This window comes from Phyllobates terribilis, unplaced genomic scaffold (genome assembly GCF_046119375.1).
Source record: "Phyllobates terribilis strain yellow unplaced genomic scaffold, ASM4611937v1 Scaffold_43__1_contigs__length_10536358, whole genome shotgun sequence".
Classification (NCBI taxonomy): domain Eukaryota; kingdom Metazoa; phylum Chordata; class Amphibia; order Anura; family Dendrobatidae; genus Phyllobates; species Phyllobates terribilis.
The window spans coordinates 9,619,610-9,638,059 of NW_027362803.1; positions in this window are offsets into that span (position 1 = coordinate 9,619,610).

Genomic DNA, 18,450 nt, shown 5'->3' on the forward strand with positions numbered 1-18,450 from the left:
GTCTTGGGGGCCTCAAATGCATGCTGCACGTGATGGGGGACTCAAATGCATGGCACATGTCATGGTAGCCGACACGCATGCCGCATGTCATAGGGGCCCCACATGCAAGCCGCATGTCATGGAGGCCCCACATGCATGCCGCATGTCACGGAGGCCCCAAATGCATGCCGCATGTCATGGGGGCCCCGCAGGCATTCCGCATGTCATGGGGGGCCCAAATGCATGCCGCATGTCATGGGGTCCCCACGTGCATGCCGCATGTAATGGGGGTTTCAAATGCATGCCGCATGTCATGGGGGTCCCACGTGCATGCCGCATGTCATGGGGATTCAAATGTATGCCGCATGGCTTGGGGGTTCCACATGCATGCTGCATGTCATGGGGGCCCCAAATGCATGCATCAAGTCATGGGGGCCCCAAATGCATGCCTCAATTCATGGGGCTCCAAATGCATGCCGCATGTCATGGGGGCCCCACATGCATGCCGCATGTCATGGGGCCCCCAAATGCATGTCGCATGTCATGGGGTTCCCAAATGCATGCCGCATGTCATGAGGGCCCTGCATGCATGCCGCATGTAACGGAGGCCCCAAATGCATGCCGCATGTCATGGGAGCCCCACATGAATGTCGCATGTCAAGGGGGCCCCACGTGCATGCCGCATGTCATGGGGACCCCAAATGCATGCCGCATGTCATGGGGGCCATAAATGCATGCCACATGTCATGGGGGCCCAACGTGCATGCCGCATGTATTGTGGGCCCCAAATTCATGCTGCATGTCATGAGGGCCCTGCATGCATGCCGCATGTCATGGGGGCCCCGCAGGCATTCCGCATGTCATGGGGTTCCCACATGCATGCCGCATGTCATGGGGGCCCAAATGCTTGCCGCATGTCATGGGGGCCATAAATGCATGCTGCATGTCATGGGGGCTCAACGTGCATGCCGCATGTATTGGGTGCCCCAAATTCATGCCGCATGTCATGGGGGCCCCGCAGGCATTCTGCATGTCATGGGGGCCCCAAATGCATGCCGCATGTCATGGGGGCCCCACGTGCATGCCGCATGTCATGGGGGCGCCAAATGCATGCCGCATGTCATGGGGGCGCCAAATGCATGCTGCATGTCATGGTAGCCCCACATGCATGCCACATGTCATGGGGGACCCACGTGCATGCCGCATGTCATGAAAGCCCCACGTGCATGCCGCATGTCATAGGGGCCCCACATGCATGCCACATGTCATGGGGGCCCCAAATGCATGCCACATGTCATGGGGGCCCCAAATGCATGCCGCATGTCATGTGGTCCCCACGTGCATTACGCATGTCATGGGGGCTCTACATGCATGCCGCATGTCATGGGGGCACCAAGTGCATGCCTCATGTCATGGGGGCCCCAAATGCATGCCGCATGTCATGGTGGCTCCAAAAGCATGCTGCATGTCATGTGGGCCCCAAATGTATGCCACATGTCATGGGGGCCCCAAGAGCATACCACATGACATGGGGGCCCCAAGTGCTTGAGGCATGTCATGGGGGCCCAACATGCATGCCTCATGTCTTGGGTACCCCAAATGCATGTCGCATGTCATTTGGGCCCCACATGCATGAAGCATGTCATGGTGGCACCAAATGCATTCTACATATCATGGAGGCCCCACGTGCATGCCACATGTCATGGGGGCCCCAAATGCAAGCCACATGTCATGGGGGCCAAAAAAGCATGCCGCGTGTCATAGGGGCCCCAAATGCATTCCGAATGTCATGGGGGTCACACATTCATGTCGCATGTCATGGGGGCCCCACGTGCATTCCACATTTCATTGGGGGCCCCAAATGCATGCTGCATGTCTGGGGCCCCAAATGCATGCTGCATGTGATGGGGGGCTCAAATGCATGCAACATGTCATGGTAGCCCCACATGCATGCCACATGTCATGGGGGACCCACGTGCATGCCGCATGTCATGAAAGCCCCACGTGCATGCCGCATGTCATAGGGGCCCCACATGCATGCCACATGTCAGGGGGGCCCCAAATGCATGCCGTATGTCATGGGTGCCCCAAATGCATGCCGCTTGTCATGGGTACCCCAAATGCATGCCGCATATCATGTGTACCCCAAATGCATACCCCATGTCATGGGGGACCCACGTGCATACCGCATGTCATGGGGACCCCCTATGCATGCCTCATGTCACGGGGGCCCCAAATGCATACTGCATGTCTTGGGAGCTCCACATGCATGCCGCATGTCTTGTGGCCCCACGTGCATGCCGCATGTCATGGGGCCCCATGTGGATGCCGAATGTCATGGGGGTACCAATTTCATGCCGCATGTCATGGGGGACACTCATGCATACCGCATGTAATGGGGGCAACACGTGCATACCGCATATCATGGGGCCCCACGTGCATACCGCATGGCATTGGTCCCAAAATGCATGCCGCATGTCATGGGGCCCCATGTGCATGCCACATGCCATGGGGTCCACATGCATACCTCATGTCATTGGGGGAACATGTGCATACCGCATATCATGGGCCCCACATGCATACCGCATGTCATAGGTGCCCCAAATGCATGCCGCATGTCATGGGGCCCCATGTGCATGTCACATGTCATGGGGGCCCCAAATGCATGCCACATGTCATGAGGCCCCAAATGCATGCCGCATGTCATTGGGGCCCCAAATGGATTCTGCCTGTCATGGGACCTCCACATGCATGCCGCATGTCATGGGGCCCCAAGTGCATGACGTATGTTATGGGGCCCCATGTGCATGCCGCATGTCATGGGGGCCCACATGCATGCCACATGTCATGGGGGCACCACATGCATACCGCATGTCATGGGGCTCCACGTGCATACCGCATGTCATGGGGCCCCACGTGCATGACGCATGTTATGGGTGCCCCAAATGCATGCCGCATGTCATGGGGGCCAAAAATGCATGCCACATGTCATGGGGGCCACACGTGCATGACACATGTCATGGGGGCTCCACATGCATGCCACATGTCAATGAGGCCCCACGTGCATGACACATTTCATTGGGGGCCCAAATGCTGCATGTCAGAGGCCACAAATGCATGCTGCATGTCATGGGGCCCCACATGCATGCCCCATGTCTTGGGGGCCTCAAATGCATGCTGCACGTGATGGGGGACCCAAATGCATGCCACATGTCATGGGGGCCCCAAATGCATGCCGCATGTCATGTGGCCCCAAGTGCATGACGCATGTCATGGGGCCCCTTGTGCATGCCGCATGTCATGAGGGCCCACATGCATGCCACATGTCATGGGGGTCCCAAATGCATGCCGCATGTCATGTGGCCCCAAGTGCATGACGCATGTCATGGGGCCCCTTGTGCATGCCGCATGTCATGAGGGCCCACATGCATGCCACATGTCATGGGGGCACCACATGCATACCGCATGTCATGGGGCTCCACGTGCATACCGCATGTCATTGGGCCCCACGTGCATGACCCATGTTATGGGTGCCCCAAATGCATGCCGCATGTCATGGGGGCCAAAAATGAATGCCACATGTCATGGGGGCCACACGTGCATGACACGTCATGGGGGCTCCACGTGCATGCCACGTTTCATTGGGGGCCCAAATGCATGCTGCATGTCAGAGGCCACAAATGCATGCTGCATGTCATGGGGCCCCACATGCATGCCCCATGTCTTGGGGGCCTCAAATGCATGCTGCACGTGATGGGGGACCCAAATGCATGGCACATGTCATGGTAGCCGACACGCATGCCGCATGTCATGGGGGCCTCAAATACGTGCCACATGTCATGGGGGCCCCACATGCATGGTGCATGTCATAGGGGCCCCACATGCATGCCGCATGTTATGGGGCCCCACATGCATGCCGCATGTCATGGGGGCCTCAAATGTATGCTGCATGTCATGGGGGCCCCAAATGCATGCCGCATGTCATGGGGTCCCCACATGCATTCCGCATGTCATGGGGGCTCTACATCCATGCCGCATGTCATGAGGGCACCAAGTGCATGCCGCATATCATGGGGGCCCCAAATGCATGCCGCATGTCATGGGGGCTCCAAATGCATGCCGCATGTCATGGGGGCCCCAAATGCATGCCACATGTCATGGGGGCCCCAAATGAATGTTGCATGTCAAGGGGGCCCACGTGCATGCCGCATGTCATGGGGACCCCACATGCATGCCGCATGTCATGGGGGCCCCACATGAATGCCGCATGTCTCAGGTACCCCAAATGCATGCAGCATGTTATGCATGCCCCAAATGCATGCCGCATGTCATGGGGGCCCCACATGCATGCCGCATGTCATGGGGGCCCCAAATACATGCCGCATGTCATGGGGGCCCCAAATGCATGCCGCATGTCGTAGGGGCCCCACATGCATGACGCATGTCATGGGGGCCCCACATGCATGCCACATGTCACGGAGGCCCCAAATGCATGCCGCATGTCATGGGAGCCCCACATGAATGTCGCATGTCAAGGGGGCCCCACGTGCATGCCGCATGTCATGGGGATGCCAAATGCATGCCGCATGTCATGGGGCCATAAATGCATGCCGCATGTCATGGGGGCCCCACGTGCATGCCACATGTCATTGGGGGCCACATGCATGCCGCATGTCATGGGGGCCACACTTGCATGCAGCATGTAATGGGGATCCAAATGCATGACGCATGCCATGGGGGCCCCAAATGCATGCGGCATGTCATAGTGGCCCCACGTGCATACCACATGTCATGTGGGCAACACATGCATGCCGCATGTCATGGGGGCCACACTTGCATGCAGCATGTAATGGGGATCCAAATGCATGACGCATGTCATGGGGGCCCCAAATGCATGCGGCATGTCATAGTGGCCCCACGTGCATACCACATGTCATGTGGGCCCCACATGCATGCCGCATGTCATGGGGGCCCAAATGCATGACGCATGTCATGGATGCTCCACGTGCATGCCGCATGTAATGGGGCCCCCAAATTCATGTTGCATGTCATAGGGGCACCACGTTCATTCCGCATGTCATGGGGGCCCTACATGCATGCCGCATGTCATGGGGGCCCCACATGCATGCCGCATGTCATGGGGGCCCCACATGCATGCCGCATGTCTCAGGTACCCCAAATGCATGCAGCATGTTATGCATGCCCCAAATGCATGCCGCATGTCATGGGGGCCCCACATGCATGCCGCATGTCATGGGGGCCCCAAATACATGCCGCATGTCATGGGGGCCCCAAATGCATGCCGCATGTCATGGGGGCCCCACGTGCATGCCGCATGTCTTGGGGCCCACAAATGCATGCCGCATGTCATAGGGGCCCCACATGCATGGCACATTTCATGGGGGCCCTACATGCATGCCGCATGTCATGGGGGCCCCAAATGCCTGCCTCATGTCATGGGGGCCCCAAATGCATGCCGCATGTCATAGTGGTTTCCAAATGCATGCTGCATGTCATGAGGGGCCACGTGCATGCCGCAAGTCATGGGGGCCCCAAATGCATGACACATATCATGGGGGCCCCACGTGCATGCTGCATATATTGGGGGCCCCAAATGCATGCCACATGTTATGAGGGCTCCACATGCATGCCACATGTCAACGAGGCCCCACGTGCATGCCACATTTCATTGGGGGCCCAAATGCACGCTGCAAGTCAGAGGCCACAAATGCATGCCGCATGTAATGGGGCCCCACATGCATGCCACATGTCATGGGGGCCTCAAATGTATGCTGCATGTCATGGGGGCCCCAAATGCATGCCGCATGTCATGGGGTCCCCACATGCATTCCGCATGTCATGGGGGCTCTACATCCATGCCGCATGTCATGAGGGCACCAAGTGCATGCCGCATGTCATGGGGCCCCAAATGCATGCCGCATGTCATGGGGGCTCCAAATGCATGCCGCATGTCATGGGGGCCCCAAATGCATGCCACATGTCATGGGGGCCCCAAGAGCATGCCGCGTGAAATGGGGGCCCCACGTGCTTGACGCATGTCATGGGGGGCCCACATGCATGCCGCATGTCTTGAGTACCCCAAATGCATGTCGCATGTCATTTGGGCCCCACATGCATGACGCATGTCATGGTGGCCCCAAATGCATTCTACATATCATGGAGGCCCCACGTCCATGCCGCATGTCATGGGGGCCCCAAATGCAAGCCGCCTGTCATGGGGGCCAAAAAAGCATTCCGCATGTCAAGGGGACCCCAAATGCATGCCTCATGTCATGGGGGCCACAAATGCAAGCTGCATGTCATGGGGCCCCACATGCATGCCCCATGTCTTGGGGGCCTCAAATGCATGCTGCACGTGATGGGGGACTCAAATGCATGGCACATGTCATGGTAGCCGACACGCATGCCGCATGTCATAGGGGCCCCACATGCAAGCCGCATGTCATGGGGGCCCCACATGCATGCCGCATGTCACGGAGGCCCCAAATGCATGCCGCATGTCATGGGGGCCCCGCAGGCATTCCGCATGTCATGGGGGGCCCAAATGCATGCCGCATGTCATGGGGTCCCCACGTGCATGCCGCATGTAATGGGGGTTTCAAATGCATGCCGCATGTCATGGGGGTCCCACGTGCATGCCGCATGTCATGGGGATTCAAATGTATGCCGCATGGCTTGGGGGTTCCACATGCATGCTGCATGTCATGGGGGCCCCAAATGCATGCATCAAGTCATGGGGGCCCCAAATGCATGCCTCAATTCATGGGGCTCCAAATGCATGCCGCATGTCATGGGGGCCCCACATGCATGCCGCATGTCATGGGGCCCCCAAATGCATGTCGCATGTCATGGGGTTCCCAAATGCATGCCGCATGTCATGAGGGCCCTGCATGCATGCCGCATGTAACGGAGGCCCCAAATGCATGCCGCATGTCATGGGAGCCCCACATGAATGTCGCATGTCAAGGGGGCCCCACGTGCATGCCGCATGTCATGGGGACCCCAAATGCATGCCGCATGTCATGGGGGCCATAAATGCATGCCACATGTCATGGGGGCCCAACGTGCATGCCGCATGTATTGTGGGCCCCAAATTCATGCTGCATGTCATGAGGGCCCTGCATGCATGCCGCATGTCATGGGGGCCCCGCAGGCATTCCGCATGTCATGGGGTCCCCACGTGCATGCCGCATGTCATGGGGCCCCCAAATGCATGCCGCATGTCATGGGGTTCCCACATGCATGCCGCATGTCATGGGGGCCCAAATGCTTGCCGCATGTCATGGGGGCCATAAATGCATGCTGCATGTCATGGGGGCTCAACGTGCATGCCGCATGTATTGGGTGCCCCAAATTCATGCCGCATGTCATGGGGGCCCCGCAGGCATTCTGCATGTCATGGGGGCCCCAAATGCATGCCGCATGTCATGGGGGCCCCACGTGCATGCCGCATGTCATGGGGGCGCCAAATGCATGCCGCATGTCATGGGGGCGCCAAATGCATGCTGCATGTCATGGTAGCCCCACATGCATGCCACATGTCATGGGGGACCCACGTGCATGCCGCATGTCATGAAAGCCCCACGTGCATGCCGCATGTCATAGGGGCCCCACATGCATGCCACATGTCATGGGGGCCCCAAATGCATGCCACATGTCATGGGGGCCCCAAATGCATGCCGCATGTCATGTGGTCCCCACGTGCATTACGCATGTCATGGGGGCTCTACATGCATGCCGCATGTCATGGGGGCACCAAGTGCATGCCTCATGTCATGGGGGCCCCAAATGCATGCCGCATGTCATGGTGGCTCCAAAAGCATGCTGCATGTCATGTGGGCCCCAAATGTATGCCACATGTCATGGGGGCCCCAAGACCATACCACATGACATGGGGGCCCCAAGTGCTTGAGGCATGTCATGGGGGCCCAACATGCATGCCTCATGTCTTGGGTACCCCAAATGCATGTCGCATGTCATTTGGGCCCCACATGCATGAAGCATGTCATGGTGGCACCAAATGCATTCTACATATCATGGAGGCCCCACGTGCATGCCACATGTCATGGGGGCCCCAAATGCAAGCCACATGTCATGGGGGCCAAAAAAGCATGCCGCGTGTCATAGGGGCCCCAAATGCATTCCGAATGTCATGGGGGTCACACATTCATGTCGCATGTCATGGGGGCCCCACGTGCATTCCACATTTCATTGGGGGCCCCAAATGCATGCTGCATGTCTGGGGCCCCAAATGCATGCTGCATGTGATGGGGGGCTCAAATGCATGCAACATGTCATGGTAGCCCCACATGCATGCCACATGTCATGGGGGACCCACGTGCATGCCGCATGTCATGAAAGCCCCACGTGCATGCCGCATGTCATAGGGGCCCCACATGCATGCCACATGTCAGGGGGGCCCCAAATGCATGCCGTATGTCATGGGTGCCCCAAATGCATGCCGCTTGTCATGGGTACCCCAAATGCATGCCGCATATCATGTGTACCCCAAATGCATGCCGCTTGTCATGGGTACCCCAAATGCATGCCGCATATCATGTGTACCCCAAATGCATACCCCATGTCATGGGGGACCCACGTGCATACCGCATGTCATGGGGACCCCCTATGCATGCCTCATGTCACGGGGGCCCCAAATGCATACTGCATGTCTTGGGAGCTCCACATGCATGCCGCATGTCTTGTGGCCCCACGTGCATGCCGCATGTCATGGGGCCCCATGTGGATGCCGAATGTCATGGGGGTACCAATTTCATGCCGCATGTCATGGGGGACACTCATGCATACCGCATGTAATGGGGGCAACACGTGCATACCGCATATCATGGGGCCCCACGTGCATACCGCATGGCATTGGTCCCAAAATGCATGCCGCATGTCATGGGGCCCCATGTGCATGCCACATGCCATGGGGTCCACATGCATACCTCATGTCATTGGGGGAACATGTGCATACCGCATATCATGGGCCCCACATGCATACCGCATGTCATAGGTGCCCCAAATGCATGCCGCATGTCATGGGGCCCCATGTGCATGCCACATGTCATGGGGGCCCCAAATGCATGCCACATGTCATGAGGCCCCAAATGCATGCCGCATGTCATTGGGGCCCCAAATGGATTCTGCCTGTCATGGGACCTCCACATGCATGCCGCATGTCATGGGGCCCCAAGTGCATGACGTATGTTATGGGGCCCCATGTGCATGCCGCATGTCATGGGGGCCCACATGCATGCCACATGTCATGGGGGCACCACATGCATACCGCATGTCATGGGGCTCCACGTGCATACCGCATGTCATGGGGCCCCACGTGCATGACGCATGTTATGGGTGCCCCAAATGCATGCCGCATGTCATGGGGGCCAAAAATGCATGCCACATGTCATGGGGGCCACACGTGCATGACACATGTCATGGGGGCTCCACATGCATGCCACATGTCAATGAGGCCCCACGTGCATGACACATTTCATTGGGGGCCCAAATGCTGCATGTCAGAGGCCACAAATGCATGCTGCATGTCATGGGGCCCCACATGCATGCCCCATGTCTTGGGGGCCTCAAATGCATGCTGCACGTGATGGGGGACCCAAATGCATGCCACATGTCATGGGGGCCCCAAATGCATGCCGCATGTCATGTGGCCCCAAGTGCATGACGCATGTCATGGGGCCCCTTGTGCATGCCGCATGTCATGAGGGCCCACATGCATGCCACATGTCATGGGGGTCCCAAATGCATGCCGCATGTCATGTGGCCCCAAGTGCATGACACATGTCATGGGGCCCCTTGTGCATGCCGCATGTCATGAGGGCCCACATGCATGCCACATGTCATGGGGGCACCACATGCATACCGCATGTCATGGGGCTCCACGTGCATACCGCATGTCATTGGGCCCCACGTGCATGACCCATGTTATGGGTGCCCCAAATGCATGCCGCATGTCATGGGGGCCAAAAATGAATGCCACATGTCATGGGGGCCACACGTGCATGACACGTCATGGGGGCCCAAATGCATGCTGCATGTCAGAGGCCACAAATGCATGCTGCATGTCATGGGGCCCCACATGCATGCCCCATGTCTTGGGGGCCTCAAATGCATGCTGCACGTGATGGGGGACCCAAATGCATGGCACATGTCATGGTAGCCGACACGCATGCCGCATGTCATGGGGGCCTCAAATACGTGCCACATGTCATGGGGGCCCCACATGCATGGTGCATGTCATAGGGGCCCCACATGCATGCCGCATGTTATGGGGCCCCACATGCATGCCGCATGTCATGGGGGCCTCAAATGTATGCTGCATGTCATGGGGGCCCCAAATGCATGCCGCATGTCATGGGGTCCCCACATGCATTCCGCATGTCATGGGGGCTCTACATCCATGCCGCATGTCATGAGGGCACCAAGTGCATGCCGCATATCATGGGGGCCCCAAATGCATGCCGCATGTCATGGGGGCTCCAAATGCATGCCGCATGTCATGGGGGCCCCAAATGCATGCCACATGTCATGGGGGCCCCAAATGCATGCCACATGTCATGGGGCCCCAAGAGCATGCCGCGTGACATGGGGGCCCCACGTGCTTGACGCATGTCATGGGGGCCCCACATGCATGCCGCATGTCTTGAGTACCCCAAATGCATGTCGCATGTCATTTGGGCCCCACATGCATGACGCATGTCATGGGGGCTCAAATGCTTGCCGCATGTCATGGGGGCCATAAATGCATGCCGCATGTCATGGGGGCCCAACAAGCATGCCGCATGTATTGGGGGCCCCAAATTCATGCAGCATGTCATAGGGGCCCCACATGCATGGCGCATTTCATGGGGGCCCCACATGCATGCAGCATGTAATGGGGGATCCAAATGCATGCTGCACGTCATGGGGGCCCCACGTGCATGCCGCATGTCATGGGGGCCCCGCAGGCATTCCACATGTCATGGGGGCCCCAAATAAATGCTGCATTTCATGGGGGCCCCACGTGCATGCCGCATGTCATGGGGCCCCCCAAATGGATGCCGCATGTCAAAGGGTCCCCACATGCATGCCGCATATCATGGGGGCCCCAAATGAATGCAGCATGTCATGGGGGCCTACTTGCATGCAGCATGTAATGGGGATCCAAATGCATGACGCATGTCATGGGGGCCCCAAATGCATGCGGCATGTCATAGTGGCCCCACGTGCATACCACATGTCATGGGGGCCCCACATGCATGCCGCATGTCATGGGGGCCCAAATGCATGACGCATGTCATGGATGCTCCACGTGCATGCCGCATGTAATGGGGCCCCCAAATTCATGTTGCATGTCATAGGGGCCCCACGTGCATTCCGCATGTCATGGGGGCCCCAAATGCATGCCGCATGTCATGGGGGCCCCACGTGCATGCCGCATGTCTTGGGGCCCACAAATGCATGCCGCATGTCATAGGGGCCCCACATGCATGGCGCATTTCATGGGGGCCCTACATGCATGCCGCATGTCATGGGGGCCCCAAATGCATGCCTCATGTCATGGGGGCCCCAAGTGCATGCCGCATGTCATAGTGGTTTCCAAATGCATGCTGCATGTCATGAGGGGCCCACGTGCATGCCGCAAGTCATGGGGGCCCCAAATGCATGCCACATATCATGGGGGCCCCACGTGCATGCTGCATATATTAGGGGCCCCAAATCCATGCCACATGTCATGAGGGCCCCGCTTGCATGCCGCATGTCATTGGGGCCCCGCAGGCATTCCGCATGTCATGGGGGCCCCACATACATGCTGCATGTCATTGGGGCCCCACGTGCTTGCCGCATTTAATGGGGGACGCAAATGCATGCATGCCGCATGTCATTGGGGCCTCACGTGCATTCCGCATGTCATGGGGGCCTCACGTGCATTCCGCATGTCATGGGGGCCCCACGTACATGCTGCATGTCATTGGGGCCCCACGTGCTTGCCGCATGTCATGGGGCCCCCCAAATGCAGGCCGCATGTCACAGGGGTCCCACATGCATGCCGCATGTCATGGGGGCCCCAAATGCATGCCGCATGTCATAGTGGCCCCATGTGCATGCCACATGTAATGGGGGCCACAAATGCATGCGGCATGTCATAGGGGCCCCACGTGCATGCCGCATGTCTCGGGCACCCCAAATTCATGCCGCATGTCATAGGGGCCCCACGTGCATGGCGCAAATCATGGGTGCCCCACATGCATGCCGCATGTCATCGGGGCCCCAAATGCATGCTGCATGTCATAGGGGCCCCACATGCATGCCGAATTTCATGGGGGACCCAAATGCATGCCGCATGTCATGGGGCCCCAAATGCATGCCGCATGTCATGGGGGACCCACATGCATGCTGCATGTCATGGGGGCCCCAAATGCATACCGCATGTCATGGGGGCCCCAAATGCATACCGCATGTCATGGGGGCCCCAAATGCATACCGCATGTCAAGGGGGCCCCAAATGCATGCCGCATGTCATGGGGCCCCCCAAATGCATGCAGCATGTCTTGGTGCCCACAAATGCATGCCGCATGTCATAGGGGCCCCACATGCATGGCGCATTTCATGGGGCCCCCACATGCATGCGCATGTTATGGGGGCCTCAAATGCGTGCCGCATATCATGGGGGCCCCAAATGCATGCTGCATGTCATGGGGGCCCACATGCATGCCGCATGTCATGGGGGCACCACTTGCATGCAGCATGTAATGGGGGCACCACTTGCATGCAGCATGTAATGGGGGATCCAAATGTATGACGCATGTCATGGGGGTCCCACATGCATGCCGCATGTCATGGGGGCCCACATGCATGCCGCATGTCATGGGGGCACCACTTGCATGCAGCATGTAATGGGGGGTCCAAATGCATGACGCATGTCAAGGGGGCCCCACGTGCATGCCACATGTCATGGGGAGCCCACATGCATGCCGCATATCATAGGGGCCCCACATGCATGGAGCATGTCATGGGGGCCCCACTTGCATGCCGCATGTCATGGGGGATCCAAACTCATGCCGCATGTCATTGGGGCCCCAAGCTTATGCCGCATGTCATGGGGGCCCCATGTGCATGCCACATGTAATGTGGGCCCCAAATGCATGCGGCATGTCATAGGGGCCCCACGTGCATGCCGCATGTCTCGGGCACCCCAAATGCATGCAGCATGTTATGGGGGGCCACGTGCATGCCGCATGTCTCAGGTACCCCAAATGCATGCAGCATGTTATGCAGGCCCCAAATGCATGTCGCATGTCATGGGGGGCCCAAATGCATGCCGCATGTCATGGGGGTCCCACATGCATGCCGCATGTCATGGGTGCCCCAAATGCATGCCGCATGTCATGGGGGCTCCACGTGCATGCCACATTTCATGGAGGACCCAAATGCATGCCGCATGTCATGGGGCCCCAAATGCATGTCGCATGTCATGGGGGCCCCACATGCATGCTGCATGTCATGGGGGTCCCAAATGAATGCCTCATGTCATGGGGGCCCCAAATGCATGCCACATGTCATGGGGTCCCCCAAATGCATGCAACATGTCTTTGGGCCCACAAATGCATGCCGCATGTCATAGGGGCCCCACATGCATGGCGTATTTCATGGGGGCTCCACATGCATGCGCATGTCATGGGGGCCCCAAATGCGTGCCGCATACCATGGGGGCCCCAAATTCATGCCGCAAGTCATGGGGGCCATAAATGTATGCCGCATGTCATGGGGGCCCCAAATACGTGCCACATGTCATGGGGGCCCCACATGCATGGTGCATGTCATAGGGGCCCCACATGCATGCCGCATGTCATGGGGCCCCACATGCATGCCGCATGTCATGGGGGCCTCAAATGTATGCTGCATGTCATGGGGGCCCCAAATGCATGCCGCATGTCATGGGGTCCCCACATGCATTCCGCATGTCATGGGGGCTCTACATCAATGCCGCATGTCATGAGGGCACCAAGTGCATGCCGCATGTCATGGGGGCCCCAAATGCATGCCGCATGTCATGGGGGCTCCAAATGAATGCCGCATGTCATGGGGGCCCCAAATGCATGCCACGTGACATGGGGGCCCCACGTGCTTGACGCTTGTCATGGGGGCCCCACATGCATGCCGCATGTCTTGAGTACCCCAAATGCATGTCGCATGTCATTTGGGCCCCACATGCATGACGCATGTCATGCTGGCCCCAAATGCATTCTACATATCATGGAGGCCCCACGTCCATGCCGCATGTCATGGGGGCCCCAAATGCAAGCCGCCTGTCATGGGGGCCAAAAAAGCATTCCGCATGTCAAGGGGACCCCAAATACATGCCTCATGTGATGGGGGCCCCAAATGCATGCTGCGTGTCTTGGGAACCCCAAATGCATGTCGCATGTCATGTGGCCCCACGTGCATGCCGCATGTCATGGGGACCCATGTGCATGCCGAATGTCATGGGGGTACCACGTGCATGCCACATATCATGGGGTCCCCACATGCATGCCGCATGTCATGGGGGCCCCAAATGCAAAGTGCATGTCATGGGGGCCTCACATGCATACCGCATGTCATGGGGACCCCCAAAGCTTGACTCATGTCATGGGGGCCCCAAATGCATACTGCATGTCATGGGAGCTCCACATGCATGCCGCATGTCATGTGGCCCCACGTGCATGCCGCATGTCATGGGGGCCCTAAATGCATGCAGCATGTCAAGGGGGCCCCAAATGCATGCCCCATGTCATGGGGGCCCCACGTGCATGCCGCAAGTCATGGGGGCCCAAATGCATGCCGCATTTCATAGGGGCCACAAATGCCTGCCGCATTTCATGGGGGCCCCACGTGCATGCCGCATGTCATGGCGTCTCCACTTGCATGCCGCATTTATTGGTTGCCCCTCATGCATGCCGCATGTCAAGGGTACCCCAAATGCATGTCACATGTCAGGGGGGGCCCCAAATGCATGCCGCATGTCATGGGGGCCCCAAATGCATGCCACATGTCATCGGGACCCCAAATACTTGCCACATATCAGGGGGCCCCACATGCATGCCGCATTTCATGGGTGCCCCACATGCATGCCGCATTTCATGGGGGCCCCAAATGCATGCCCCATGTCATGGGGGGCCCACGTGCATGCTGCATGTCATGGGGTCCCCAAATGCATGCCGCATGTCATGGGGTCCCCAAATGCATGCCGCATGTCAAGGGGGCCCCAAATGTATGCCGCATGTCATGGGGGCCCCACGTTCATGCCGCATGTCATGGGGGACCAAATGCATGCCGCATGTCATGGGGGCAAAAAATACGTGCCGCATGTCATGAGGGCCCCACATGCATGGCGCATGTCATGAGGGCCCCAAATGCATGCCGCATGCCATGGGGGCCACAAATATGTGCTGCATGTCATGGGGGCCCCACATGCATGCCGCGTGTCATGGGGTCCCCACTTGCATTCCGCATGTCATGGGGGCCCCACATGCATGCCGCATGTCATCAGGGCCATACATGCATGACTCGTGTCATGGGGGCCCCAAACGCATGCAGCATTACATGTGGGCCCTAAATGTATTCCGCATGTCATGCGGGCCCCAAATAAGTGCCACATGTCAGGGGGCTCCACATGCATGCCGCATATCATGGGTGCCCCACATGCATGCCACATTTCATGGGGGCCCCAAATGCATGCCCCATGTCATGGGGGGCCCACGTGCATGCCGCATGTCATGGGGTCCCCAAATGCATGCCGCATGTCATAGGGGCCCCACGTGCATACCACATGTCATGGGGGCCCCAAATGCATGCCGCATGTCCTGGGGGCCCCACATGCATGCCTCATGTCATGGGGGACCAAATGCATGTCGCATGTCATGGGGCAACAAATATGTGCCGCATGTCATGAGGGCCCCACATGCATGGCGCATGTCATGGGGGCCCCAAATGCATGCCGCATGTCATGGGGGCCACAAATATGTGCCGCATTTCATTGGGGCCCAACGTGCATGCCGCATGTCTTTGGACCCCAAATATTTGCCGCATGTCACGGGGGCCCCACATGCCTGCCATGTGTCATGGGGTCCCCACATGCATTCCGCATGTTATGAGGGCCCCACATGCATGGCGCAAGTCATCGGGGCCACACGTGCATGCCTCGTGTCATGGGGGCCCCAAACGCATGCCTCATTACACGGGGGCCCCAAGTGCATGCTGCATGTCATGGGGACCCCAAATGCATGCCGCATGTCATGGGGACCCTAAATGTATGCCGCATGTCATGGGGGCCCAAAATACGTGCCACATATCAGGGGGCCCCACGTGCATGCCGCATGTCATGGGTGCCCCACATGCATGCTGCATTTCATGGGGTCCCAAATGCATGCCCCATGTCATGGGGGGCCCACGTGCATGCCGCATGTCAAGGGGGCCCCAAATGTATGCCGCATGTCATGGGGGCGCCACGTACATGACGCATGTCATGGGGGCCCCAAATACGTGCTGCATGTCATGAGGGCCCCACATGCATGGCGCATGTCATGGGGGCCCCAAAGGCATGCCGCATGTCATGGGGGCCACAAATATGTGCCGCATGTCATGGGGGCCCAACGTGCATGCCGCATGTCTTGGGGCCCCAAATATTTGCCGCAAGTCGTGGGGGCCCCACATGCATGCCACGTGTCATGGGGTCCCCACGTGCATTCCGCATGTCATGGGGGTTCCACATGCATGCCGCATGTCATGGGGGCCCCATGTGCATGTCACATTTCATGGGGGCCCCAAATGTATGCCGCATGTCATGAGGGCCCCAAATGCATGCCGCATGTCATGGAGGCCCCAAATGTATGCCGCATGTCATGGGGGCCCCAAATACATGCCGCATGTCATGGGGGGCCCCGTGCGTGCCGCATGTCATGGGGGCCACAAATACATGTCGCATGTTTTGGGGGCCCCAAATACGTGCCGCATGTCATGGGGGCCCCACGTGCTTGCCGCATGTTATGGAGTCCCCAAATGCATGCCGCCTGTCATGGGGGCCCCACGAGCATGCCGCATTTCCTTGGGGACCCTAAATGCATGCTACATGTCAGGGGCTCCAAATGCTTGCTGCATGTCATGGAAGCCCCAAATACATGCCGCTTGTAATGGGGGCGCCAAATGCATGGCGCATGTCATAGGGGCCCCACATGCATGCCACATATCATGAGGGCAACACGTGAATGCCGCATGTAATGGGGGCCCCACATGCAAGCTGGGTGTTATTGGGGCCCAAATGCATGCCGCATGTCATGGGGGCCCCACATACATAGCGCATGTCATGGGGGCCCCAAATGCATGCCGCATGTCAAGGGGGCCCCAAATTTTTGCCTCATGTCATCGGGGCCCCACATGCATGCTGGTTGTCATGGGGGCCCAAATGCATGCCGCATGTCATGGGGGCCCATGTGCATGCCGCATGTCATGGGGGACCAAAGGCATGGCGCATGTTATGGGGGCCCCACGTGCATGCCGCTTGTCTTAGGGGCCCAAAGTACGTGCCGCATAATGGGGTCCCACATGCATGGTGCGTGTCATGGGGGCCCCACATGCATGCCGCATGTCATGACATGCGGCATGCATGTGGGACCCCCATGACACGTGGCATGCATGTGGCCCCCAAATTCATGCTGCATGTCATGGGGGCCCCAATTGCATGACCCATGTTATGGAGGCTGCACATGCATGCCACATTTCATGGCGGCCACAAATGCATGCCGCATGTCATTTGGGCCCCAAAAGTATGCTGCATATCATGGGGGGCCCCAAATACGTGCCGCATGTCATGAGGGCCCCACATGCATGGCGCATGTCATGGGGGCCCCACATGCATGCCGCATGTCATGGGGGCCCCAAATACATGCCGCATGTCATGGGGGCCCCACGTGCTTGGCGCAAGTCATGGGTGCCCCACATGCTTGGCGCAAGTCATGGGTGCCCCACATGCATGCCGCATGTCATCGGGGCCCTAAATGCATGCCGCATGTCATAGGGGCCCCACATGCATGACGCATGTCATGGGGGCCCCACATGCATGCCGCATGTCACGGAGGCCCCAAATGCATGCCGCATGTCATGGGAGCCCCACATGAATGTCACATGTCAAGGGGGCCCCACGTGCATGCCGCATGTCATGGGGATACCAAATGCATGCCGCATGTCATGGGGGCCATAAATGCATGCCGCATGTCATGGGGGCCCCACGTGCATGCCACATGTCATTGGGGGCCAACATGCATGCCGCATGTCATGGGGGCCACACTTGCATGCAGCATGTAATGGGGATCCAAATGCATGACGCATGTCATGGGGACCCCAAATGCATGCGGCATGTCATAGTGGCCCCACGTGCATACCACATGTCATGGGGGCCCCACATGCATGCCG